Source organism: Aulostomus chinensis, chromosome 4 (assembly GCF_037954235.1).
Source record: "Aulostomus chinensis isolate RoL2024-O1b breed Wild chromosome 4, RoL_Achi_v1.0, whole genome shotgun sequence".
In the NCBI taxonomy this organism is placed as follows: domain Eukaryota; kingdom Metazoa; phylum Chordata; class Actinopteri; order Syngnathiformes; family Aulostomidae; genus Aulostomus; species Aulostomus chinensis.
This window is the reverse complement of record NC_141323.1, coordinates 28631718-28655919: the sequence shown is the minus strand read 5'-3', so window position 1 is coordinate 28655919 and position 24202 is coordinate 28631718. Positions and strand designations below refer to the sequence as shown.

Below are 24202 nucleotides of genomic sequence, written 5' to 3'. Positions count from 1 at the left end.
AGAAAAGTACTGCATCTGTCATCTGTCTACTTCAAATTACACGCTGCATGACATTCAATTTCAAACCTGCGGAAAAACGCTTCAAGAAAAGGTGTGTGAGGGAAGCTCGCTCATGCTGGTCCCCAAAGACTCAAAGCTGCCCTTTCCTCACAAAGAAACAAAAAAGCTTACAGCACCTGGTATTCCCAGGCGGTCTCCCATCCAAGTACTAACCAGGCCCAACCCTGCTTAGCTTCCGAGATCAGACGAGATCGGGCGTGTTCAGAGTGGTATGGCCGTAAGCCCTTGACTCTTACAAACATGGGCTCTATATCCATTTCACTCACTTTACAACCTCAGAAAAAAAGTGAAGCGCAAAAGCCTCAGGGTCTTATCACACGCCAAATAGGTGTCCTGTCAATAAAAGAAAAGAATGTTGATGTCATCAAGAGAAAAGTACTGCATCTGCCATCTGTCTACTTCAAATTAACCACTGCATGACATTCCATTCCAAAGCTGCGGAGGGCGCTTCAAGAAAAGGTGTGTGAGGGAAGCTCGCTCATGCTGGTACCCAAAGACTCAAAGCTGCCCTTTCCTCACAAAGACACAAAAAAGCTTACAGCACCTGGTATTCCCAGGCGGTCTCCCATCCAAGTACTAACCAGGCCCGACCCTGCTTAGCTTCCGAGATCAGACGAGATCAGGCGTGTTCAGAGTGGTATGGCCGTAAGCCCTGGACTCTTACACACATGGGCTCTATATCCATTTCACTCACTTTACAACCTCAGAAAAAAAGTGAAGCGCAAAAGCCTCAGGGTCTTTTCACACGCCAAATAGGTGTCCTGTCAATAAAAGAAAAGAATGTTGATGTCATCAAGAGAAAAGTACTGCATCTGCCATCTGTCTACTTCAAAATTAACCACTGCATGACATTCAATTTCAAACCTGCGGAGGGCGCTTCAAGAAAAGGTGTGTGAGGGAAGCTCGCTCATGCTGGTCCCCAAAGACTCAAAGCTGCCCTTTCCTCACAAAGAAAAAAAAAAGCTTACAGCACCTGGTATTCCCAGGCGGTCTCCCATCCAAGTACTAACCAGGCCCGACCCTGCTTAGCTTCCGAGATCAGACGAGATCGGGCGTGTTCAGAGTGGTATGGCCGTAAGCCCTTGAATCTTACACACATGGGCTCTATATCCATTTCACTCACTTTACAACCTCAGAAAAAAAGTGAAGCGCAAAAGCCTCAGGGTCTTTTCACACGCCAAATAGGTGTCCTGTCAATAAAAGAAAAGAATGTTGATGTCATCAAGAGAAAAGTACTGCATCTGCCATTTGTCTACTTCAAATTAACCACTGCATGACATTCCATTCCAAAGCTGCGGAGGGCGCTTCAAGAAAAGGTGTGTGAGGGAAGCTCGCTCATGCTGGTCCCCAAAGACTCAAAGCTGCCCTTTCCTCACAAAGAAACAAAAAAGCTTACAGCACCTGGTAATCCCAGGCTGTCTCCCATCCAAGTACTAACCAGGCCCGACCCTGCTAAGCTTCCGAGATCAGACGAGATCGGGCGTGTTAAGAGTGGTATGGCCGTAAGCCCTTGACTCTCACACACATGAGCTCTATATCCATTTCACTCACTTTACAACCTCAGAAAAAAAGTGATGCGCAACAGCCTCAGGGTCTTTTCACACGTCAAATAGGTGTCCTGTCAATAAAAGAAAAGAATGTTGATGTCACCTAGAGAAAAGTACTGCATCTGCCATCTGTCTACTTCAAATTAACCACTGCATGACATTCCATTCCAAAGCTGCGGAGGGCGCTTCAAGAAAAGGTGTGTGAGGGAAGCTCGCTCATGCTGGTCCCCAAAGACTCAAAGCTGCCCTTTCCTCACAAAGAAACCCAAAAGCTTACAGCACCTGGTATTCCAGGGAGTCTCCAATCCAAGTACTAACCAGGTCCGATCCTGCTTAGCTTCCAAGATCAGACAAGATCCGGCGTGTTCAGAGTGGTATGGCCGTAAGCCCTTGACTCTTACACACATGGGCTCTATATATATTTCACTCACTTTACAACCTCAGAAAAAAAGTGAAGCGCAAAAGCCTCAGGGTCTTTTCACATGCCAAATAGGTGTCCTGTCAATAAAAGAAAAGAATGTTGATGTCATCTAGAGAAAAGTACTGCATCTGCCATCTGTCTACTTCAAATTAACCACTGCATGACATTCAATTTCAAAGCTGCAGAAAGGCGCTTCAAGAAAAGGTGTGTGAGGGAAGCTCGCTCATGCTGGTCCCCAAAGACTCAAAGCCGCCCTTTCCTCACAATGAAAAAAAGGCTTACAGCACCTGGTATTCCCAGGCAGTCTCCCATCCAAGTATTAAACAGGCCCGACCCTGCTTAGCTTCTCAGATCAGATCAGATCGGGCGTGTTTTTTTTTTTTTTTTGTCTTTTATTATCAAAAATACAGCATACATTTTTACCAACTGTACATTCTTATTTACATGACAAAATTTAACAATTATATAAAAAATAAATTCCTTCAGGAAAGAAATCTTCCCAAAAAAAACCCCCACCCTTGATACACCTCGAACTTGATGAAAACACCATCAGAGTTTTTTTTTTTTTTTTTTTTAATTAAGTTAAATTTAGACAAATAAACCAACACTATGTGCCTACAGCCACTGGAGCAATGCAGGTCATTCCAAAAAAAAATAAATAAAAATTAAAGAGAGACAAAAAAAACTCATGGGACTAAAAAGAACAAATTCCTGTCGTGAAGTGTCACACACACAATTTTTTTTTTTTTTTTTTTTTTTTAAATGAAATTTTATCAAAATGAAATGTTAAACACACCAAAAACATAAACCACCCAATTTGCTCACCCCTTTATTAAATTTGAAAAATACTTTGCTTTATAAAAAAAAGAGACTACTTAGCTGGGAATTTGAAGAGAAAACATACCATTGTCAATCTTGTTTATTTCAATTTTGCCATTTGCTATGTTGAAAAATGTGTTTTTCCTGCAGAAAGTGTTTTCAAAAATATCCTTGTCCATGTCATGTAAGATTTGTAGGTGCGTCAAGAGTGTTGTGTAAAAAACCCCAAATATGTTTATTTTCTTCTTTTCATAGAGAGCGTAGTTTCTAGTTGTCCATATTGATTTTTTTGCAAAAGTGAGTATGGTATTTATGAGAGTCCTGTTCTGATCCTTTTGTTTCAGTGTTGTACCAAAGAGAAGAGTCCATGTCCATAGTGTTTCATCTGTCAAACTGAAATTGCAGTGCTCTTGCAGTAGCATCCTGATGAAATTCCTGAATTTATCCGATTCCTTGCAGTTGATGAATAGATGCTCCTGGTCTTCCGGTTCTTTATTGCAGAGTTGGCATGTCCTACTGTAGTTTTCCTTATTAATCTGGTGTAATTTGGTTCCTGTGAAAATTCTCCTGTGTCTGATATTGAATTCTAGCTTGAAAGTATTGCTGTCCATGTAAGGTATGTTAAGGTTTTGCCAGATTTTTCCTATCGGTATTCCCTTGAATAATTGTGCCCAGTGTTTTTCTGCTTTTGGAGTGCGTTTAATTGAGTTAATCCCTATGGTGTACCAGTCCTTTGTTTTCACCTGTGACAGCTCTTTCCCTGTGTACTGTGTGACAAGCTCAAGCGGTGGGAGTTCGGGGTCTGCTCTCGATTTGTCCGTGATGATTAAGTTTCTCCACAGTGAGGTTATGTTTCTGTTGATTTTGTTACCTAGTCCATTTAGGTAATCCTTTCTGCACGGTGTCCCTGTTTTTTTGAGTTGGGTTGTGACTTTCCTGAGACTGAACAGACCCCTTTCCCCCACCACTTGACCGACCCTTGTTATATTATGTTGCTGAAGTGCCCTGCATTTAAGTGTCCTACCATTGTGTGTGAAAAAGGTGCTTTCGAGAAAAGGTAACTGCAGCACATGACTTTTCTGACTGCACTTAGGCCTGAGGTGGGGCAGGAATTTGCCCCATGCCTCTAGCACCTCCTGGTAGAACATCGGTAGCGAGCCATGGCTTTTCCCAGGAAGGAGGTGATAAAGAGGGAGTTTCTCCCCCTCCCCGTACTCAGCCAGGTAGCCCGCCATTGTGTCCTCCCAGGGGTACTGCCTGTTCGAATCGAGAAAATTTCTAACTAATTTGGCCCTGAGTGCATCTTTTTTTGCACTGATGTCAATGAGTCCTAATCCCCCCTCCCTTTTATTAGCAATTATCACCCGATGAGCGATCGAATTTCCCTTTCCCCTCCAAAGGAAGGAGGAGATCGCTTCATTGAGCGAATTTAGTGCCCACTGCGGTAGCTCACAGGCCCCCAAAACATGATTAATTTTTGACAGTATTAAGGCATTGATGACAATTACCTTTCCTCTCAGGCTTAAACCCCTACTTCTCCATAAATTAAGTGTATTTTCTACCTTTTTTACAAGTTCTCTCCACCCTAAGTCCCTGGCTTCCCCTTCATTTTTACCAATGTATACACCCAGTATTTTCCTGTATTCTTTAGTGCTAAAACCCCAATTATTTTTTAAACTATTTTTACCGAATTCCATCATTTCTGACTTATTTCTGTTAACCTTAGCTCCTGATGCTTTTTCATATCTTTCTAGATGTTTTATAATATAATTTAAATTTTCTTCATTTTTAAACATTATATTGATATCATCCGCAAATTGTGCTATTTTAACGACTTTGTCTCTATATGTTTTTATACCTATAATATTCTTATCATTCATTATACTTAAAGCTAGTGGCTCAGCAACAATACTGTATAAAAGAGCTGAAAGCGGGCATCCTTGCCTTACCGATCTTTTTAATTTGATCTTTTCTGTTAGTTGTCCATTTATCTTTATTTGACTGTATGCGTTATCGTATAATAATTTAATCCATCTAATAAAGCCTTCACCGTATCCAAATCTTTTTAAAGTTTTATATAAGAAAAGATGTTCTACTCTGTCGAATGCTTTCTCCAAATCAATTCCGAGCAGATACCCCCCCTGTGCTGCCATTGTCCTGACGGTATCCTTTATTGTAAGGATCGTATCTATGATGTCTCTATCTGGTATGCCGTATGCCTGTGTATTACCAATAATGGTTCCTATTGTAAGTTTAAGCCTGTTTGCCAGTGTTTTGGTCAGTATCTTGTAATCTGTATTGAGTAAACTTATTGGTCTATAGTTTGTTATATCCTGTTTTGAACCTTTATTTTTGTAGATAAGTGAAATTATTCCTGCAGTGAATGTATTGGATGTTCTCTGTTCCCGTTCCATTGAGTGGTACAATGACAGCAACAGGGGAGCTATCTGCTCTTTGAAACAAATATAAAATTCTGCTGTTAAACCATCTACCCCTGGACTTTTGTTTTTATTTAAGCTATCTATTGCCGTCTTTATCTCATTAATAGTAATTTGTGCATCAGACCATTCCTTATCCTCCACTGAAATACTAGTTTGGATATTTGATAACAACTTGTCTACCTCTTCGCTATTGCTATATCCATTATCAAATAATTCTTTATAAAACTCTGTAGTTACTCTTAGTATATTTTCTTGATCGTCATATTCTTTTCCAGTTATATCGTTGATTTTTTCGATTATAGTTTTGTTTTGTTTTTGCTTTTCGAGCCCCAAAAAATATGCGGTGCATTTTTCTCCTTCTACTAAATTTTTAACTCTGCTTCTTATCATTGCACCTCTGCATTTTATTTTTTCTATGTTTCCTAGTTTTGCTTTATATAATTCATAGTTTTCTGTGTTTCTGTTAGGTTCTTTATCAAATAATGCTATTTCATGATTGATTAATTTTCTTAGTCGATTTTCTTCCAGCTCCTCTCTCCACTTTTTCTCTTTACTATAATTTATACTACTTCTTTTAATTCTTTGCTTTAGAATTTCCCACTTTTCTATAAAATTATTTTCTATTTTCATTTCAATTTTTGCATAATCAAGCAGTTTTGTGATTTTTTTAACGTAAGTTGAATCTGCCAGGAGGCTGGAGTTGAGGCACCAGGTACCTCCCCCCCTGAAACCTCCTGCAGCACCCAAGTAACACTCAATTGTTGCGTGATCACTCCATGCGTTATAATTATATTGTATTTTATTGATCTGTTTTGTTGCTTCAGGGGCCGCTAGACATAAATCTATTCTGGCTTGTTTCATTTTTCCCTGCACAACCTGTCTTCTGGAGTACTCTTTCTTGAATGGGTTGTGAATTCTCCATACATCTGTCAAATTGTGAATATTCATTAAATTATATAGCTCAGTTCTGCTTGTGTCATTCTTGTATACATTGTTAATTGATATATCATCCTTAGTTAATGCGATATTGAAATCTCCTATTATTATGGTTCTATGATCTATCCATCTGCTTATACTATTTAGAAACATTTTCCTTTCCTTTTCACAGTTACTGGCATATATGTTAACAATTCTGTATGTTCTATTGTTTATGCAAACATCTATAATAAGTATTCTACCTTTCTTGTCATGATATATTAACTTGCTATTGGTACTTATAGTCTTTTTTACTAAAATAGCTACGCCACAAGATTTACTTGTGCCGTTGCTAAAAAAGACATCTCCTCCCCACATTTTGCTTGCTGCCGCCACGCTATCCCCTTCCCACCTTGTCTCCTGTAAGCAGAGAATGTCACACTTGCTTTTAAGTAAAATGGCGGTCATCCTGCCATAAGTGCGGAGTCCATTGACATTAAGGGAGTGCAGCAGAAACATGGTCAGACCAAAAAAACCTTTAAACAGCCAATTTTCCCTCAAGATTTTTTACCTCTCCCTCCTTCTTTCTTCTGTTTTTTCTTCATCGCAGCATCTTTTATTGAGGTGTGCTTTTTCCGAATATTTTTTATTGTGGCAAAGTCCATTTCCGAGTCACTGTTTGATCTACTCTGAGGAGGGAAGGTGGAGGGCACATTTAAGGTAGGTACCCTGGTGGATGTGGCTGCCGCCGGCTGCAATTCTCTTGGGGTATCCCCCACCTCCATTGATTCCAGGAGTTGAGAAGGCTCCGGCTCCTTTTCGGACCCGTTTCCTCCTCCATCCTTTCCTCTCTGCTGTGGGCCTGAGTCAGTGCTCATGTCATTCAGACTTGAACCAAGCCTTGTGCCTGGGCTCTGCACCACTTTAGGAGGGCTCTGGGTTCTCTGAGGGGCGTAACCCTCACCGGCAGCCTGCTTGGCGGCGCCACTACCCACCTCGTCATCTTCCTCCTCATCCTCCGTTCCTCCCTCACTTAAACCTTCCATCTCACTGTACAGCTCCTCAGATCCAGATTCCACCACAATATCCTCATCACTATAATTACAATTACATTCATCAATTTTGTTCCAACACACCTCACATTTCTGTATCTTATTAGGTTTCCTGTTGCACTCCCTTGCATAATGCCCCTGGACACCACACTTATGGCAGGAGAACTCAGGACAGTCCCTTAGGATGTGCCCCGGCTGGAGGCACATCCTACACACCCTAGCCTGCCTATCATGTATGACCCTGAAATATTCCGGTCCCATTGCTGTGTCAAACCGTGCTGAATAAGGCAGAGATTGGACTTTATCTGTAAACTTTACTTTGAGAAACCGCGTCCCATCAGCAATTTGCGTACCCGGCCACATCCTCCTCCTTATAGTTGATGCAGCTGAGACTCCCCACCCTTCTAGCTTTTGTAAAATTTCCTCATCTCTGATGTAAGCTGGTAAGCTTAAAAAAGAAACCATGAGTTCATCATTACACAGATCTTTGACATGCACTGTGTTGTCCCCAATTTTGAAACCATCTAGGATTCTCTCTTTCCCTTTGATGTGTGACATGGTAATTTCATATTTCTGCGGCCCTGTCGCCCTACAGGCTATTAAACCTCCACACAGTGCTCTTATGCATCTCATTAATTCGAGAACTGGGACTTCATCCTGCCCAGTTACCTCGACACTGACCGTCAGTTCTCTGTCATACTTGTGGTCGCCACCCGCAGATTTCGCCGCTCCATGTCGCTGCTGCAGCTGCCTTTCCCCACCAGACGCCGCATCTCTTTCCGCCGCCAATTCTCTCTCACTCTCCGTCGCCTCTCCAGTAGCTCCTCGCTGCCCAGGTCTTCTCGGAACCACGTCTTCAGCTCTGTTCTTCAGGCCACCAGCTCTCGTTGCCTGTGGACCGGCTCCAGCGCTCATCTCCTCTGAATCAGCCGCTGCTCGCCGTCTTTCCCCCGCTGTCGCTGCGGAAGCCGCTCTCGCATTTCCCTCCGGCAGTTTTCCTTCCGACTTCTTCATGTTTCGTTTCTGATTGTTTCTTTTAACAAGCAACCATTTTTCATTTTCTTCACCTGTTTGTGCGTTTATGTCAAGTCCGTTTTCCATGCTCGTAATCTGAAATCCGTTTGCAGAGTTCAAATCCATTTGGTCCGTCCGAAAGTTTTCCATTAAGAAAAAAAACTCAAATTGACCTCCCCCGATCAGTATAAAAACTGTCGGGGGGAAAAAATGTTCACTCTAAAAACGAACCAAAAATGCACGGAAAATAAGGAAGAACAATGAAAAAGGCTGAAAAAAACGAAAGAAATGGGAAAAGCGGAGTCCGCGACCTCCGTGTGTCGTGCTGTCAGCGTACCGTCTGATTGGCGCATGCGTGTTCAGAGTGGTATGGCCGTAAGCCTTTGACTCTTACACACATGGGCTCTAGATCCATTTCACTCACTTTACAACCTCAGAAAAAAAGTGACGTGCAAAAGCCTCACGGTCTTTTCAAACGCCAAATAGGTGTCCTGTCAATACAAAGAAAAGAATGTTGATGTCATCGAGAGAAAAGTACTGCATCTGCCATCTGTCTACTTCAAATTAACCACTGCATGACATTCCATTCCAAAGGTGCGGAGGGCGCTTCAAGAAAAGGTGTGTGAGGGAAGCTCGCTCATGTTGGTCCCCAAAGACTCAAAGCTGCCCTTTCCTCACAATGAAAAAAAAAAGCTTAAAGCACCTGGTATTCCCAGGCGGTCTCCCATCCAAGTACTAACCAGGCCCGACCCTGCTTAGCTTCCGAGATCAGACGAGATCGGGCGTGTTCAGAGTGGTATGGCCGTAAGCCCTTGACTCTTACACACATGGGCTCTATATCCATTTCACTCACTTTACAACCTCAGAAAAAAAGTGATGCACAACAGCCTCAGGGTCTTTTCACATGTCAAATAGTTGTCCTGTCAATACAAAGAAAAGAATGTTGACGTCATCGAGAGAAAAGTACTGCATCCTCCATCTGTCTACTTCAAATTACACGCTGCATGAGATTCCATTTCAAAGCTGCAGAAAGGCGCTTCAAGAAAAGGTGTGTGAGGGAAGCTCGCTCATGCTGGTCCCCAAAGACTCAAAGCTGCCCTTTCCTCACAAAGAAACAAAAAAGCTTACAGCACCTGGTATTCCCAGGCGGTCTACCATCCAAGTACTAACCAGGCCCGACACTGCTTAGCTTCCGAGATCAGACAAGATCGGGCGTGTTCAGAGTGGTATGGCCGTAAGCCCTTGACTCTTACACACATGGGCTCTATATCCATTTCACTCACTTTACAACCTCAGAAAAATGTGAAGCGCAAAAGCCTCAGGGTCTTTTCACACGCCAAATAGTTGTCCTGTCAATAAAAGAAAAGAATGTTGATGTCATCTAGAGAAAAGTACTGCATCTGCCATCTGTCTACTTCAAATTACACGCTGCATGACATTCAATTTCAAAGCTGCTGAAAGGCGCTTCAAGAAAAGGTGTGTGAGGGAAGCTCGCTCATGCTGGTCCCCAAAGACTCAAAGCTGCCCTTTCCTCACAAAGAAACAAAAAAGCTTACAGCACCTGGTATTCCCAGGCGGTCTCCCATCCAAGTACTAACCAGGCCCGACGCTGCTTAGCTTCCGAGATCAGACGAGATCGGGCGTGTTCAGAGTGGTATGGCCGTAAGCCCTTGACTCTTACACACATGGGCTCTATATCCATTTCACTCACTTTACAACCTCAGAAAAAAAGTGACGTGCAACAGCCTCACAGTCTTTTTACACACCAAATAGTTGTCCTGTCAATACAAAGAAAAGAATGTTGATGTCATCTAGAGAAAAGTACTGCATCTGCCATCTGTCTTCTTCAAATTAACCACTGCATGAAATTCCATTCCAAAGCTGTGGAGGGCGCTTCAAGAAAAGGTGTGTGAGGGAAGCTCGCTCATGCTGGTCCCCAAACACTCAAAGCTGCCCTTTCCTCACAATGAAACAAAAAAGCTTACAGCACCTGGTATTCCCAGGCGGTCTCCCATCCAAGTACTAACCAGGCCCAAACCTGCTTAGCTTCCGAGATCAGACGTGTTCAGAGTGGTATGGCCGTAAGCCTTTGACTCTTACACACATGGGCTCTATATTCATTTCACTCACTTTACAACCTCAGAAAATAAGTGACGTGCAACAGCCTCACGGTCTTTTCAAACGCCAAATAGGTGTCCTGTCAATACAAAGAAAAGAATGTTGATGTCATCTAGAGAAAAGTACTGCATCTGCCATCTGTCTACTTCAAATTACACGCTGCATGACATTCAATTTCAAAGCTGCAGAAAGGCGCTTCAAGAAAAGGTGTGTGAGGGAAGCTCGCTCATGCTGGTCCCCAAAGACTCAAAGCGGCCCTTTCCTCACAATGAAACAAAAAAGTTTACAGCACCTGGTATTCCCAGGCGGTCTCCCATCCAAGTACTAACCAGGCCCGACCCTGCTTAGCTTCCGAGAGCAGACGAGATCGGGCATGTTCAGTGGTATGGCCGTAAGCCCTTGACTCTTACACACATGGGCTCTAGATCCATTTCACTCACTTTACAACCTCAGAAAAAAAGTGACGTGCAAAAGCCTCACGGTCTTTTCAAACGCCAAATAGGTGTCCTGTCAATACAAAGAAAAGAATGTTGATGTCATCGAGAGAAAAGTACTGCATCTGCCATCTGTCTACTTCAAATTAACCACTGCATGACATTCCATTCCAAAGGTGCGGAGGGCGCTTCAAGAAAAGGTGTGTGAGGGAAGCTCGCTCATGTTGGTCCCCAAAGACTCAAAGCTGCCCTTTCCTCACAATGAAAAAAAAAAGCTTAAAGCACCTGGTATTCCCAGGCGGTCTCCCATCCAAGTACTAACCAGGCCCGACCCTGCTAAGCTTCCGAGATCAGACGAGATCGGGCGTGTTCAGAGTGGTATGGCCGTAGGCCCTTGACTCTCACACACATGGGCTCTATATCCATTTCACTCACTTTACAACCTCAAAAAAAATGTGATGTGCAACAGCCTCACAGTCTTTTTACACACCAAATAGTTGTCCTGTAAATACAAAGAAAAGAATGTTGATGTCATCTAGAGAAAAGTACTGCATCTGCAATCTGTCTACTTCAAATGAAACACTGCATGACATTCCATTCGAAAGCTGTGGAGGGTGCTTCAAGAAAAGGTGTGTGAGGGAAGCTCGCTCATGCTGGTCCCCAAACACTCAAAGCTGCCCTTTCCTCACAAAGAAACAAAAAAGCTTACAGCACCTGGTATTCCCAAGCGGTCTCCCATCCAAGTACTAACCAGGCCCGACCCTGCTTAGCTTCCGAGATCAGACGAGATCGGGCGTGTTCAGAGTGGTATGGCCGTAAGCCCTTGACTCTTACACACATGGGCTCTATATCCATTTCACTCACTTTACAACCTCAGAAAAAAAGTGACGTGCAAAAGCCTCACGGTCTTTTCAAACGCCAAATAGGTGTCCTGTCAATACAAAGAAAAGAATGTTGATGTCATCGAGAGAAAAGTACTGCATCTGCCATCTGTCTACTTCAAATTAACCACTGCATGACATTCCATTCCAAAGGGGCGGAGGGCGCTTCAAGAAAAGGTGTGTGAGGGAAGCTCGCTCATGCTGGTCCCCAAAGACTCAAAGCTGCCCTTTCCTCACAAAGAAACAAAAAAGCTTACAGCACCTGGTATTCCCAGGCGGTCTCCCATCAAAGTACTAACCAGGCCCAACCCTGCTTAGCTTCCGAGATCAGACGTGTTCAGAGTGGTATGGCCGTAAGCCTTTGACTCTTACACACATGGGCTCTATATCCATTTCACTCACTTTACAACCTCAAAAAAAATGTGATGTGCAACAGCCTCACGGTCTTTTTACACACCAAATAGTTGTCCTGTCAATACAAAGAAAAGAATGTTGATGTCATCTAGAGAAAAGTACTGCATCTGCAAACTGTCTACTTCAAATTACACACTGCATGACATTCCATTCCAAAGCTGTGGAGGGCGCTTCAAGAAAAGGTGTGTGAGGGAAGCTCGCTCATGCTGGTCCCCAAACACTCAAAGCTGCCCTTTCCTCACCATGAAACAAAAAAGCTTACAGCACCTGGTATTCCCAGGCGGTCTCCCATCCAAGTACTAACCAGGCTCGACCCTGCTTAGCTTCCGAGATCAGACGAGATCGGGCGTGTTCAGAGTGGTATGTCCGTAAGCCCTTGACTCTTACACACATGGGCTCTATATCCATTTCACTCACTTTACAACCTCAGAAAAAAAGTGACGTGCAAAAGCCTCAGGGTCTTTTCAAACTCCAAATAGGTGTCCTGTCAATAAAAGAAAAGAATGTTGATGTCATCTAGAGAAAAGTACTGATTCTGCCATCTGTCTACTTCAAATTACACACTGCATGACATTCCATTCGAAAGCTGTGGAGGGCGCTTCAAGAAAAGGTGTGTGAGGGAAGCTCGCTCATGCTGGTCCCCAAACACTCAAAGCTGCCCTTTCCTCACAATGAAACAAAAAAGCTTACAGCACCTGGTATTCCCAGGCGGTCTCCCATCCAAGTACTAACCAGGCCCAAACCTGCTTAGCTTCCGAGATCAGACGAGATCGGGCGTGTTCAGAGTGGTATGGCCGTAAGCCCTTGACTCTTACACACATGGGCTCTATATCCATTTCACTCACTTTACAACCTCAGAAAAAAAGTGACGTGCAAAAGCCTCACGGTCTTTTCAAACGCCAAATAGGTGTCCTGTCAATACAAAGAAAAGAATGTTGATGTCATCTAGAGAAAAGTACTGCATCTGCCATCTGTCTACTTCAAATTAACCACTGCATGACATTCCATTCCAAAGGTGCGGAGGGCGCTTCAAGAAAAGGTGTGTGAGGGAAGCTCGCGAATGCTGGTCCCCAAAGACTCAAAGCTGCCCTTTCCTCACAAAGAAACAAAAAAGCTTACAGCACCTGGTATTCCCAGGCGGTCTCCCATCAAAGTACTTACCAGGCCTGACCTTGCTTAGCTTCCGAGATCAGACGTGTTCAGAGTGGTATGGCCGTAAGCCTTTGACTCTTACACACATGGGCTCTATATTCATTTCACTCACTTTACAACCTCAGAAAATAAGTGACGTGCAACAGCCTCACGGTCTTTTCAAACGCCAAATAGGTGTCCTGTCAATACAAAGAAAAGAATGTTGATGTCATCGAGAGAAAAGTACTGCATCTGCCATCTGTCTACTTCAAATTAACCACTGCATGACATTCCATTCCAAAGGTGCGGAGGGCGCTTCAAGAAAAGGTGTGTGAGGGAAGCTCGCTCATGTTGGTCCCCAAAGACTCAAAGCTGCCCTTTCCTCACAATGAAAAAAAAAAGCTTAAAGCACCTGGTATTCCCAGGCGGTCTCCCATCCAAGTACTAACCAGGCCCGACCCTGCTAAGCTTCCGAGATCAGACGAGATCGGGCGTGTTCAGAGTGGTATGGCCGTAAGCCCTTGACTCTCACACACATGGGCTCTATATCCATTTCACTCACTTTACAACCTCAAAAAAAATGTGATGTGCAACAGCCTCACAGTCTTTTTACACACCAAATAGTTGTCCTGTAAATACAAAGAAAAGAATGTTGATGTCATCTAGAGAAAAGTACTGCATCTGCAATCTGTCTACTTCAAATGAAACACTGCATGACATTCCATTCGAAAGCTGTGGAGGGTGCTTCAAGAAAAGGTGTGTGAGGGAAGCTCGCTCATGCTGGTCCCCAAACACTCAAAGCTGCCCTTTCCTCACAAAGAAACAAAAAAGCTTACAGCACCTGGTATTCCCAAGCGGTCTCCCATCCAAGTACTAACCAGGCCCGACCCTGCTTAGCTTCCGAGATCAGACGAGATCGGGCGTGTTCAGAGTGGTATGGCCGTAAGCCCTTGACTCTTACACACATGGGCTCTATATCCATTTCACTCACTTTACAACCTCAGAAAAAAAGTGACGTGCAAAAGCCTCACGGTCTTTTCAAACGCCAAATAGGTGTCCTGTCAATACAAAGAAAAGAATGTTGATGTCATCGAGAGAAAAGTACTGCATCTGCCATCTGTCTACTTCAAATTAACCACTGCATGACATTCCATTCCAAAGGGGCGGAGGGCGCTTCAAGAAAAGGTGTGTGAGGGAAGCTCGCTCATGCTGGTCCCCAAAGACTCAAAGCTGCCCTTTCCTCACAAAGAAACAAAAAAGCTTACAGCACCTGGTATTCCCAGGCGGTCTCCCATCAAAGTACTAACCAGGCCCAACCCTGCTTAGCTTCCGAGATCAGACGTGTTCAGAGTGGTATGGCCGTAAGCCTTTGACTCTTACACACATGGGCTCTATATCCATTTCACTCACTTTACAACCTCAAAAAAAATGTGATGTGCAACAGCCTCACGGTCTTTTTACACACCAAATAGTTGTCCTGTCAATACAAAGAAAAGAATGTTGATGTCATCTAGAGAAAAGTACTGCATCTGCAAACTGTCTACTTCAAATTACACACTGCATGACATTCCATTCCAAAGCTGTGGAGGGCGCTTCAAGAAAAGGTGTGTGAGGGAAGCTCGCTCATGCTGGTCCCCAAACACTCAAAGCTGCCCTTTCCTCACCATGAAACAAAAAAGCTTACAGCACCTGGTATTCCCAGGCGGTCTCCCATCCAAGTACTAACCAGGCTCGACCCTGCTTAGCTTCCGAGATCAGACGAGATCGGGCGTGTTCAGAGTGGTATGTCCGTAAGCCCTTGACTCTTACACACATGGGCTCTATATCCATTTCACTCACTTTACAACCTCAGAAAAAAAGTGACGTGCAAAAGCCTCAGGGTCTTTTCAAACTCCAAATAGGTGTCCTGTCAATAAAAGAAAAGAATGTTGATGTCATCTAGAGAAAAGTACTGATTCTGCCATCTGTCTACTTCAAATTACACACTGCATGACATTCCATTCGAAAGCTGTGGAGGGCGCTTCAAGAAAAGGTGTGTGAGGGAAGCTCGCTCATGCTGGTCCCCAAACACTCAAAGCTGCCCTTTCCTCACAATGAAACAAAAAAGCTTACAGCACCTGGTATTCCCAGGCGGTCTCCCATCCAAGTACTAACCAGGCCCAAACCTGCTTAGCTTCCGAGATCAGACGAGATCGGGCGTGTTCAGAGTGGTATGGCCGTAAGCCCTTGACTCTTACACACATGGGCTCTATATCCATTTCACTCACTTTACAACCTCAGAAAAAAAGTGACGTGCAAAAGCCTCACGGTCTTTTCAAACGCCAAATAGGTGTCCTGTCAATACAAAGAAAAGAATGTTGATGTCATCTAGAGAAAAGTACTGCATCTGCCATCTGTCTACTTCAAATTAACCACTGCATGACATTCCATTCCAAAGGTGCGGAGGGCGCTTCAAGAAAAGGTGTGTGAGGGAAGCTCGCGAATGCTGGTCCCCAAAGACTCAAAGCTGCCCTTTCCTCACAAAGAAACAAAAAAGCTTACAGCACCTGGTATTCCCAGGCGGTCTCCCATCAAAGTACTTACCAGGCCTGACCTTGCTTAGCTTCCGAGATCAGACGTGTTCAGAGTGGTATGGCCGTAAGCCTTTGACTCTTACACACATGGGCTCTATATTCATTTCACTCACTTTACAACCTCAGAAAATAAGTGACGTGCAACAGCCTCACGGTCTTTTCAAACGCCAAATAGGTGTCCTGTCAATACAAAGAAAAGAATGTTGATGTCATCTAGAGAAAAGTACTGCATCTGCCATCTGTCTACTTCAAATTACACGCTGCATGACATTCAATTTCAAAGCTGCAGAAAGGCGCTTCAAGAAAAGGTGTGTGAGGGAAGCTCGCTCATGCTGGTCCCCAAAGACTCAAAGCGGCCCTTTCCTCACAATGAAACAAAAAAGTTTACAGCACCTGGTATTCCCAGGCGGTCTCCCATCCAAGTACTAACCAGGCCCGACCCTGCTAAGCTTCCGAGATCAGACGAGATCGGGCGTGTTCAGAGTGGTATGGCCGTAAGCCCTTGACTCTTACACACATGGGCTCTATATCCATTTCACTCACTTTACAACCTCAAAAAAAATGTGATGTGCAACAGCCTCACAGTCTTTTTACACACCAAATAGTTGTCCTGTCAATACAAAGAAAAGAATGTTGATGTCATCTAGAGAAAAGTACTGCATCTGCCATCTGTCTTCTTCAAATTAACCACTGCATGACATTCCATTCCAAAGCTGTGGAGGGCGCTTCAAGAAAAGGTGTGTGAGGGAAGCTCGCTCATGCTGGTCCCCAAACACTCAAAGCTGCCCTTTCCTCACAATGAAACAAAAAAGCTTACAGCACCTGGTATTCCCAGGCGGTCTCCCATCCAAGTACTAACCAGGCCCAAACCTGCTTAGCTTCCGAGATCAGACGTGTTCAGAGTGGTATGGCCGTAAGCCTTTGACTCTTACACACATGGGCTCTATATTCATTTCACTCACTTTACAACCTCAGAAAATAAGTGACGTGCAACAGCCTCACGGTCTTTTCAAACGCCAAATAGGTGTCCTGTCAATACAAAGAAAAGAATGTTGATGTCATCTAGAGAAAAGTACTGCATCTGCCATCTGTCTACTTCAAATTACACGCTGCATGACATTCAATTTCAAAGCTGCAGAAAGGCGCTTCAAGAAAAGGTGTGTGAGGGAAGCTCGCTCATGCTGGTCCCCAAAGACACAAAGCGGCCCTTTCCTCACAATGAAACAAAAAAGTTTACAGCACCTGGTATTCCCAGGCGGTCTCCCATCCAAGTACTAACCAGGCCCGACCCTGCTTAGCTTCCGAGAGCAGACGAGATCGGGCGTGTTCAGTGGTATGGCCGTAAGCCCTTGACTCTTACACACATGGGCTCTAGATCCATTTCACTCACTTTACAACCTCAGAAAAAAAGTGACGTGCAAAAGCCTCACGGTCTTTTCAAACGCCAAATAGGTGTCCTGTCAATACAAAGAAAAGAATGTTGATGTCATCGAGAGAAAAGTACTGCATCTGCCATCTGTCTACTTCAAATTAACCACTGCATGACATTCCATTCCAAAGGTGCGGAGGGCGCTTCAAGAAAAGGTGTGTGAGGGAAGCTCGCTCATGTTGGTCCCCAAAGACTCAAAGCTGCCCTTTCCTCACAATGAAAAAAAAAAAGCTTAAAGCACCTGGTATTCCCAGGCGGTCTCCCATCCAAGTACTAACCAGGCCCGACCCTGCTTAGCTTCCGAGATCAGACGAGATCGGGCGTGTTCAGAGTGGTATGGCCGTAAGCCCTTGACTCTTACACACATGGGCTCTATATCCATTTCACTCACTTTACAACCTCAGAAAAAAAGTGATGCACAACAGCCTCAGGGTCTTTTCACATGTCAAATAGTTGTCCTGTCAATACAAAGAAAAGAATGTTGACGTCATCGAGAGAAAAGTACTGCATCCTCCATCTGTCTACTTCAAATTACACGCTGCATGAGATTCCATTTCAAAGCTGCAGAAAGGCGCTTCAAGAAAAGGTGTGTGAGGGAAGCTCGCTCATGCTGGTCCCCAAAGACTCAAAGCTGCCCTTTCCTCACAAAGAAACAAAAAAGCTTACAGCACCTGGTATTCCCAGGCGGTCTACCATCCAAGTACTAACCAGGCCCGACACTGCTTAGCTTCCGAGATCAGACAAGATCGGGCGTGTTCAGAGTGGTATGGCCGTAAGCCCTTGACTCTTACACACATGGGCTCTATATCCATTTCACTCACTTTACAACCTCAGAAAAATGTGAAGCGCAAAAGCCTCAGGGTCTTTTCACACGCCAAATAGTTGTCCTGTCAATAAAAGAAAAGAATGTTGATGTCATCTAGAGAAAAGTACTGCATCCTCCATCTGTCTACTTCAAATTACACGCTGCATGAGATTCCATTTCAAAGCTGCAGAAAGGCGCTTCAAGAAAAGGTGTGTGAGGGAAGCTCGCTCATGCTGGTCCCCAAAGACTCAAAGCTGCCCTTTCCTCACAAAGAAACAAAAAAGCTTACAGCACCTGGTATTCCCAGGCGGTCTACCATCCAAGTACTAACCAGGCCCGACACTGCTTAGCTTCCGAGATCAGACAAGATCGGGCGTGTTCAGAGTGGTATGGCCGTAAGCCCTTGACTCTTACACACATGGGCTCTATATCCATTTCACTCACTTTACAACCTCAGAAAAATGTGAAGCGCAAAAGCCTCAGGGTCTTTTCACACGCCAAATAGTTGTCCTGTCAATAAAAGAAAAGAATGTTGATGTCATCTAGAGAAAAGTACTGCATCTGCCATCTGTCTACTTCAAATTACACGCTGCATGACATTCAATTTCAAAGCTGCTGAAAGGCGCTTCAAGAAAAGGTGTGTGAGGGAAGCTCGCTCATGCTGGTCCCCAAAGACTCAAAGCTGCCCTTTCCTCACAAAGAAACAAAAAAGCTTACAGCACCTGGTATTCCCAGGCGGTCTCCCATCCAAGTACTAACCAGGCCCGACGCTGCTTAGCTTCCGAGATCAGACGAGATCGGGCGTGTTCAGAGTGGTATGGCCGTAAGCCCTTGACTCTTACACACATGGGCTCTATATCCATTTCACTCACTTTACAACCTCAGAAAAAAAGTGACGTGCAACAGCCTCACAGTCTTTTTACACACCAAATAGTTGTCCTGTCAATACAAAGAAAAGAATGTTGATGTCATCTAGAGAAAAGTACTGCATCTGCCATCTGTCTTCTTCAAATTAACCACTGCATGACATTCCATTCCAAAGCTGTGGAGGGCGCTTCAAGAAAAGGTGTGTGAGGGAAGCTCGCTCATGCTGGTCCCCAAACACTCAAAGCTGCCCTTTCCTCACAATGAAACAAAAAAGCTTACAGCACCTGGTATTCCCAGGCGGTCTCCCATCCAAGTACTAACCAGGCCCAAACCTGCTTAGCTTCCGAGATCAGACGTGTTCAGAGTGGTATGGCCGTAAGCCTTTGACTCTTACACACATGGGCTCTATATTCATTTCACTCACTTTACAACCTCAGAAAATAAGTGACGTGCAACAGCCTCACGGTCTTTTCAAACGCCAAATAGGTGTCCTGTCAATACAAAGAAAAGAATGTTGATGTCATCTAGAGAAAAGTACTGCATCTGCCATCTGTCTACTTCAAATTACACGCTGCATGACATTCAATTTCAAAGCTGCAGAAAGGCGCTTCAAGAAAAGGTGTGTGAGGGAAGCTCGCTCATGCTGGTCCCCAAAGACTCAAAGCGGCCCTTTCCTCACAATGAAACAAAAAAGTTTACAGCACCTGGTATTCCCAGGCGGTCTCCCATCCAAGTACTAACCAGGCCCGACCCTGCTTAGCTTCCGAGAGCAGACGAGATCGGGCGTGTTCAGTGGTATGGCCGTAAGCCCTTGACTCTTACACACATGGGCTCTAGATCTATTTCACTCACTTTACAACCTCAGAAAAAAAGTGACGTGCAAAAGCCTCACGGTCTTTTCAAACGCCAAATAGGTGTCCTGTCAATACAAAGAAAAGAATGTTGATGTCATCGAGAGAAAAGTACTGCATCTGCCATCTGTCTACTTCAAATTAACCACTGCATGACATTCCATTCCAAAGGTGCGGAGGGCGCTTCAAGAAAAGGTGTGTGAGGGAAGCTCGCTCATGTTGGTCCCCAAAGACTCAAAGCTGCCCTTTCCTCACAATGAAAAAAAAAAGCTTAAAGCACCTGGTATTCCCAGGCGGTCTCCCATCCAAGTACTAACCAGGCCCGACCCTGCTTAGCTTCCGAGATCAGACGAGATCAGGCGTGTTCAGAGTGGTATGGCCGTAAGCCCTTGACTCTTACACACATGGGCTCTATATCCATTTCACTCACTTTACAACCTCAGAAAAAAAGTGACGTGCAAAAGCCTCAGGGTCTTTTCAAACTCCAAATAGGTGTCCTGTCAATACAAAGAAAAGAATGTTGATGTCATCTAGAGAAAAGTACTGCATCTGCCATCTGTCTACTTCAAATTAACCACTGCATGACATTCCATTCCAAAGGTGCGGAGGGCGCTTCAAGAAAAGGTGTGTGAGGGAAGCTCGCTCATGCTGGTCCCCAAAGACTCAAAGCTGCCCTTTCCTCACAAAGAAACAAAAAAGCTTACAGCACCTGGTATTCCCAGGCGGTCTCCCATCCAAGTACTAACCAGGCCCGACGCTGCTTAGCTTCCGAGATCAGATGAGATCGGGCGTGTTCAGAGTGGTATGGCCGTAAGCCCTTGACTCTTACACACATGGGCTCTATATCCATTTCACTCACTTTACAACCTCAGAAAAAAAGTGATGCACAGCAGCCTCAGGGTCTTTTCACACGTCAAATAGTTGTCCTTTCAATACAAAGAAAAGAATGTTGACGTCATCGAGAGAAAAGTACTGCATCCTCCATCTGTCTACTTCAAATTACACGCTGCATGACATTCCATTCGAAAGTTGTGGAGGGCGCTTCAAGAAAAGGTGTGTGAGGGAAGCTCGCTCATGCTGGTCCCCAAAGACTCAAAGCTGCCCTTTCCTCACAAAGAAACAAAAAAGCTTACAGCACCTGGTATTCCCAGGCGGTCTCCCATCCAAGTACTAACCAGGCCCGACCCTGCTAAGCTTCCGAGATCAGACGAGATCGGGCGTGTTCAGAGTGGTATGGCCGTAAGCCCTTGACTCTTACACACATGGGCTCTATATCCATTTCACTCACTTTACAACCTCAGAAAAAAAGTGATGCACAGCAGCCTCAGGGTCTTTTCACACGTCAAATAGTTGTCCTTTCAATACAAAGAAAAGAATGTTGACGTCATCTAGAGAAAAGTACTGCATCTGCCATCTGTCTACTTCAAATTACACACTGCATGACATTCAATTTCAAAGCTGCAGAAAGGCGCTTCAAGAAAAGGTGTGTGAGGGAAGCTCGCTCATGCTGGTCCCCAAAGACTCAAAGCGGCCCTTTCCTCACAATGAAACAAAAAAGTTTACAGCACCTGGTATTCCCAGGCGGTCTCCCATCCAAGTACTAACCAGGCCCGACCCTGCTTAGCTTCCGAGAGCAGACGAGATCGGGCGTGTTCAGTGGTATGGCCGTAAGCCCTTGACTCTTACACACATGGGCTCTAGATCTATTTCACTCACTTTACAACCTCAGAAAAAAAGTGACGTGCAAAAGCCTCACGGTCTTTTCAAACGCCAAATAGGTGTCCTGTCAATACAAAGAAAAGAATGTTGATGTCATCGAGAGAAAAGTACTGCATCTGCCATCTGTCTACTTCAAATTAACCACTGCATGACATTCCATTCCAAAGGTGCGGAGGGCGCTTCAAGAAAAGGTGTGTGAGGGAAGCTCGCTCATGTTGGTCCCCAAAGACTCAAAGCTGCCCTTTCCTCACAATGAAAAAAAAAAGCTTAAAGCACCTGGTATTCCCAGGCGGTCTCCCATCCAAGTACTAACCAGGCCCGACCCTGCTTAGCTTCCGAGATCAGACGAGATCAGGCGTGTTCAGAGTGGTATGGCCGTAAGCCCTTGACTCTTACACACATGGGCTCTATATCCATTTCACTCACTTTACAACCTCAGAAAAAAAGTGACGTGCAAAAGCCTCAGGGTCTTTTCAAACTCCAAATAGGTGTCCTGTCAATACAAAGAAAAGAATGTTGATGTCATCTAGAGAAAAGTACTGCATCTGCCATCTGTCTACTTCAAATTAACCACTGCATGACATTCCATTCCAAAGGTGCGGAGGGCGCTTCAAGAAAAGGTGTGTGAGGGAAGCTCGCTCATGCTGGTCCCCAAAGACTCAAAGCTGCCCTTTCCTCACAAAGAAACAAAAAAGCTTACAGCACCTGGTATTCCCAGGCGGTCTCCCATCCAAGTACTAACCAGGCCCGACGCTGCTTAGCTTCCGAGATCAGATGAGATCGGGCGTGTTCAGAGTGGTATGGCCGTAAGCCCTTGACTCTTACACACATGGGCTCTATATCCATTTCACTCACTTTACAACCTCAGAAAAAAAGTGATGCACAGCAGCCTCAGGGTCTTTTCACACGTCAAATAGTTGTCCTTTCAATACAAAGAAAAGAATGTTGACGTCATCGAGAGAAAAGTACTGCATCCTCCATCTGTCTACTTCAAATTACACGCTGCATGACATTCCATTCGAAAGTTGTGGAGGGCGCTTCAAGAAAAGGTGTGTGAGGGAAGCTCGCTCATGCTGGTCCCCAAAGACTCAAAGCTGCCCTTTCCTCACAAAGAAACAAAAAAGCTTACAGCACCTGGTATTCCCAGGCGGTCTCCCATCCAAGTACTAACCAGGCCCGACCCTGCTAAGCTTCCGAGATCAGACGAGATCGGGCGTGTTCAGAGTGGTATGGCCGTAAGCCCTTGACTCTTACACACATGGGCTCTATATCCATTTCACTCACTTTACAACCTCAGAAAAAAAGTGATGCACAGCAGCCTCAGGGTCTTTTCACACGTCAAATAGTTGTCCTTTCAATACAAAGAAAAGAATGTTGACGTCATCTAGAGAAAAGTACTGCATCTGCCATCTGTCTACTTCAAATTACACACTGCATGACATTCAATTTCAAAGCTGCAGAAAGGCGCTTCAAGAAAAGGTGTGTGAGGGAAGCTTGCTCATGCTGGTCCCCAAAGACTCAAAGCTGCCCTTTCCTCACAAAGAAACAAAAAAGCTTACAGCACCTGGTATTCCCAGGCGGTCTTCCATCCAAGTACAAACCAGGCACGACCCTGCTTAGCTTCCGAGATCAGACGAGATCAGGCGTGTTCAGAGTGGTATGGCCGTAAGCCCTTGACTCTCACACACATGGGCTCTATATCCATTTCACACACTTTACAACCTCAGAAAAAAAGTGATGCGCAAAAGCTTCAGGGTCTTTTCACACGCCAAATCGGTGTCCTGTCAATAAAAGAAAAGAATGTTGATGTCATCGAGAGAAAAGTACTGCATCTGCCATCTGTCTTCTTCAAATTAACCACTGCATGAAATTCCATTCCAAAGCTGCAGAAAAGGTGTGTGAGGGAAGCTCGCTCATGCTGGTCCCCAAAGACTCAAAGCGGCCCTTTCCTCACAATAAAACAAAAAAGCTTACAGCACCTGGTATTCCCAGGCGGTCTTCCATCCAAGTACTAACCAGGCCCGACCCTGCTAAGCTTCCGAGATCAGACGAGATCGGGCGTGTTCAGAGTGGTATGGCCGTAAGCCCTTGACTCTCAGACACATGGGCTCTATATCCATTTCAGTCACTTAACAACCTCAAAAAAAAATGTGATGTGCAACAGCCTCACGGTCTTTTTACACACCAAATAGTTGTCCTGTCAATACAAAGAAAAGAATGTTGATGTCATCGAGAGAAAAGTACTGCATCTGCCATCTGTCTACTTCAAATTAACCACTGCATGACATTCCATTCCAAAGGTGCGGAGGGCGCTTCAAGAAAGGGTGTGTGAGGGAAGCTCGCTCATGTTGGTCCCCAAAGACTCAAAGCTGCCCTTTCCTCACAAAGAAACAAAAAAGCTTACAGCACCTGGTATTCCCAGGCGGTCTCCCATCAAAGTACTAACCAGGCCCGACCCTGCTTAGCTTCCGAGATCAGACGAGATCGGGCGTGTTCAGAGTGGTATGGCCGTAAGCCTTTGACTCTTACACACATGGGCTCTATATTCATTTCACTCACTTTACAACCTCAGAAAAAAAAGTGACATGCAAAAGCCTCACGGTCTTTTCAAACGCCAAATAGGTGTCCTGTCAATACAAAGAAAAGAATGTTGATGTCATCTGGAGAAAAGTACTGCATCTGCCATCTGTCTACTTCAAATTACACGCTGC

At 44.6% G+C, this 24202-nt stretch overlaps 27 non-coding genes and 14 pseudogenes across 27 annotated transcripts; all 41 read right to left on the bottom strand.

The window, feature by feature from the left end:
- Positions 1-164: 164 nt before the first annotated feature.
- Positions 165-283, bottom strand: LOC147265532 (5S ribosomal RNA). Its single transcript, XR_015115602.1, has one exon. It is a non-coding gene; the product is annotated as a 5S ribosomal RNA (ribosomal RNA).
- Positions 284-592: 309 nt separating this feature from the next.
- Positions 593-711, bottom strand: LOC147265531 (5S ribosomal RNA). The gene has a single exon (XR_015115597.1). It is a non-coding gene; the product is annotated as a 5S ribosomal RNA (ribosomal RNA).
- A 310-nt stretch (positions 712-1021) lies between these two features.
- Positions 1022-1140, bottom strand: LOC147265530 (5S ribosomal RNA). The gene has a single exon (XR_015113992.1). It is a non-coding gene; the product is annotated as a 5S ribosomal RNA (ribosomal RNA).
- A 309-nt stretch (positions 1141-1449) lies between these two features.
- LOC147265529 (5S ribosomal RNA) lies at positions 1450-1568 on the bottom strand (annotated as a pseudogene).
- Positions 1569-1877: 309 nt separating this feature from the next.
- On the bottom strand, positions 1878-1995 carry LOC147265528 (5S ribosomal RNA; annotated as a pseudogene).
- A 6965-nt stretch (positions 1996-8960) lies between these two features.
- LOC147265527 (5S ribosomal RNA) lies at positions 8961-9079 on the bottom strand. The gene has a single exon (XR_015113300.1). It is a non-coding gene; the product is annotated as a 5S ribosomal RNA (ribosomal RNA).
- A 311-nt stretch (positions 9080-9390) lies between these two features.
- LOC147265526 (5S ribosomal RNA) lies at positions 9391-9509 on the bottom strand. The gene has a single exon (XR_015113635.1). It is a non-coding gene; the product is annotated as a 5S ribosomal RNA (ribosomal RNA).
- Positions 9510-9818: 309 nt separating this feature from the next.
- Positions 9819-9937, bottom strand: LOC147265525 (5S ribosomal RNA). The gene has a single exon (XR_015115512.1). It is a non-coding gene; the product is annotated as a 5S ribosomal RNA (ribosomal RNA).
- Positions 9938-10247: 310 nt separating this feature from the next.
- LOC147265524 (5S ribosomal RNA) lies at positions 10248-10356 on the bottom strand (annotated as a pseudogene).
- Positions 10357-10667: 311 nt separating this feature from the next.
- On the bottom strand, positions 10668-10784 carry LOC147265523 (5S ribosomal RNA; annotated as a pseudogene).
- A 310-nt stretch (positions 10785-11094) lies between these two features.
- On the bottom strand, positions 11095-11213 carry LOC147265522 (5S ribosomal RNA; annotated as a pseudogene).
- Positions 11214-11523: 310 nt separating this feature from the next.
- Positions 11524-11642, bottom strand: LOC147265521 (5S ribosomal RNA). Its single transcript, XR_015114995.1, has one exon. It is a non-coding gene; the product is annotated as a 5S ribosomal RNA (ribosomal RNA).
- A 310-nt stretch (positions 11643-11952) lies between these two features.
- Positions 11953-12061, bottom strand: LOC147265520 (5S ribosomal RNA; annotated as a pseudogene).
- Positions 12062-12371: 310 nt separating this feature from the next.
- Positions 12372-12490, bottom strand: LOC147265519 (5S ribosomal RNA). The gene has a single exon (XR_015114423.1). It is a non-coding gene; the product is annotated as a 5S ribosomal RNA (ribosomal RNA).
- A 309-nt stretch (positions 12491-12799) lies between these two features.
- Positions 12800-12918, bottom strand: LOC147265518 (5S ribosomal RNA). Its single transcript, XR_015112874.1, has one exon. It is a non-coding gene; the product is annotated as a 5S ribosomal RNA (ribosomal RNA).
- A 310-nt stretch (positions 12919-13228) lies between these two features.
- Positions 13229-13337, bottom strand: LOC147265517 (5S ribosomal RNA; annotated as a pseudogene).
- Positions 13338-13647: 310 nt separating this feature from the next.
- Positions 13648-13766, bottom strand: LOC147265516 (5S ribosomal RNA). The gene has a single exon (XR_015114842.1). It is a non-coding gene; the product is annotated as a 5S ribosomal RNA (ribosomal RNA).
- Positions 13767-14076: 310 nt separating this feature from the next.
- LOC147265515 (5S ribosomal RNA) lies at positions 14077-14195 on the bottom strand. Its single transcript, XR_015114984.1, has one exon. It is a non-coding gene; the product is annotated as a 5S ribosomal RNA (ribosomal RNA).
- A 310-nt stretch (positions 14196-14505) lies between these two features.
- On the bottom strand, positions 14506-14614 carry LOC147265514 (5S ribosomal RNA; annotated as a pseudogene).
- A 310-nt stretch (positions 14615-14924) lies between these two features.
- On the bottom strand, positions 14925-15043 carry LOC147265513 (5S ribosomal RNA). The gene has a single exon (XR_015114422.1). It is a non-coding gene; the product is annotated as a 5S ribosomal RNA (ribosomal RNA).
- A 309-nt stretch (positions 15044-15352) lies between these two features.
- LOC147265512 (5S ribosomal RNA) lies at positions 15353-15471 on the bottom strand. The gene has a single exon (XR_015112873.1). It is a non-coding gene; the product is annotated as a 5S ribosomal RNA (ribosomal RNA).
- A 310-nt stretch (positions 15472-15781) lies between these two features.
- On the bottom strand, positions 15782-15890 carry LOC147265511 (5S ribosomal RNA; annotated as a pseudogene).
- A 311-nt stretch (positions 15891-16201) lies between these two features.
- Positions 16202-16320, bottom strand: LOC147265510 (5S ribosomal RNA). The gene has a single exon (XR_015114375.1). It is a non-coding gene; the product is annotated as a 5S ribosomal RNA (ribosomal RNA).
- A 310-nt stretch (positions 16321-16630) lies between these two features.
- Positions 16631-16739, bottom strand: LOC147265509 (5S ribosomal RNA; annotated as a pseudogene).
- A 311-nt stretch (positions 16740-17050) lies between these two features.
- LOC147265508 (5S ribosomal RNA) lies at positions 17051-17167 on the bottom strand (annotated as a pseudogene).
- A 311-nt stretch (positions 17168-17478) lies between these two features.
- Positions 17479-17597, bottom strand: LOC147265507 (5S ribosomal RNA). Its single transcript, XR_015113299.1, has one exon. It is a non-coding gene; the product is annotated as a 5S ribosomal RNA (ribosomal RNA).
- Positions 17598-17908: 311 nt separating this feature from the next.
- Positions 17909-18027, bottom strand: LOC147265506 (5S ribosomal RNA). The gene has a single exon (XR_015113634.1). It is a non-coding gene; the product is annotated as a 5S ribosomal RNA (ribosomal RNA).
- Positions 18028-18336: 309 nt separating this feature from the next.
- LOC147265505 (5S ribosomal RNA) lies at positions 18337-18455 on the bottom strand. Its single transcript, XR_015113633.1, has one exon. It is a non-coding gene; the product is annotated as a 5S ribosomal RNA (ribosomal RNA).
- Positions 18456-18764: 309 nt separating this feature from the next.
- Positions 18765-18883, bottom strand: LOC147265504 (5S ribosomal RNA). Its single transcript, XR_015115511.1, has one exon. It is a non-coding gene; the product is annotated as a 5S ribosomal RNA (ribosomal RNA).
- A 310-nt stretch (positions 18884-19193) lies between these two features.
- Positions 19194-19302, bottom strand: LOC147265503 (5S ribosomal RNA; annotated as a pseudogene).
- Positions 19303-19613: 311 nt separating this feature from the next.
- LOC147265502 (5S ribosomal RNA) lies at positions 19614-19730 on the bottom strand (annotated as a pseudogene).
- A 310-nt stretch (positions 19731-20040) lies between these two features.
- On the bottom strand, positions 20041-20159 carry LOC147265501 (5S ribosomal RNA). The gene has a single exon (XR_015114315.1). It is a non-coding gene; the product is annotated as a 5S ribosomal RNA (ribosomal RNA).
- A 310-nt stretch (positions 20160-20469) lies between these two features.
- LOC147265500 (5S ribosomal RNA) lies at positions 20470-20588 on the bottom strand. The gene has a single exon (XR_015115343.1). It is a non-coding gene; the product is annotated as a 5S ribosomal RNA (ribosomal RNA).
- Positions 20589-20898: 310 nt separating this feature from the next.
- On the bottom strand, positions 20899-21017 carry LOC147265499 (5S ribosomal RNA). The gene has a single exon (XR_015113114.1). It is a non-coding gene; the product is annotated as a 5S ribosomal RNA (ribosomal RNA).
- Positions 21018-21328: 311 nt separating this feature from the next.
- On the bottom strand, positions 21329-21445 carry LOC147265498 (5S ribosomal RNA; annotated as a pseudogene).
- Positions 21446-21755: 310 nt separating this feature from the next.
- LOC147265497 (5S ribosomal RNA) lies at positions 21756-21874 on the bottom strand. Its single transcript, XR_015114313.1, has one exon. It is a non-coding gene; the product is annotated as a 5S ribosomal RNA (ribosomal RNA).
- Positions 21875-22184: 310 nt separating this feature from the next.
- On the bottom strand, positions 22185-22303 carry LOC147265496 (5S ribosomal RNA). The gene has a single exon (XR_015115332.1). It is a non-coding gene; the product is annotated as a 5S ribosomal RNA (ribosomal RNA).
- A 310-nt stretch (positions 22304-22613) lies between these two features.
- LOC147265495 (5S ribosomal RNA) lies at positions 22614-22732 on the bottom strand. The gene has a single exon (XR_015113113.1). It is a non-coding gene; the product is annotated as a 5S ribosomal RNA (ribosomal RNA).
- A 311-nt stretch (positions 22733-23043) lies between these two features.
- On the bottom strand, positions 23044-23162 carry LOC147265494 (5S ribosomal RNA). Its single transcript, XR_015115341.1, has one exon. It is a non-coding gene; the product is annotated as a 5S ribosomal RNA (ribosomal RNA).
- A 296-nt stretch (positions 23163-23458) lies between these two features.
- Positions 23459-23577, bottom strand: LOC147265493 (5S ribosomal RNA). The gene has a single exon (XR_015113935.1). It is a non-coding gene; the product is annotated as a 5S ribosomal RNA (ribosomal RNA).
- A 311-nt stretch (positions 23578-23888) lies between these two features.
- On the bottom strand, positions 23889-24007 carry LOC147265492 (5S ribosomal RNA). The gene has a single exon (XR_015114928.1). It is a non-coding gene; the product is annotated as a 5S ribosomal RNA (ribosomal RNA).
- Positions 24008-24202: the final 195 nt, after the last annotated feature.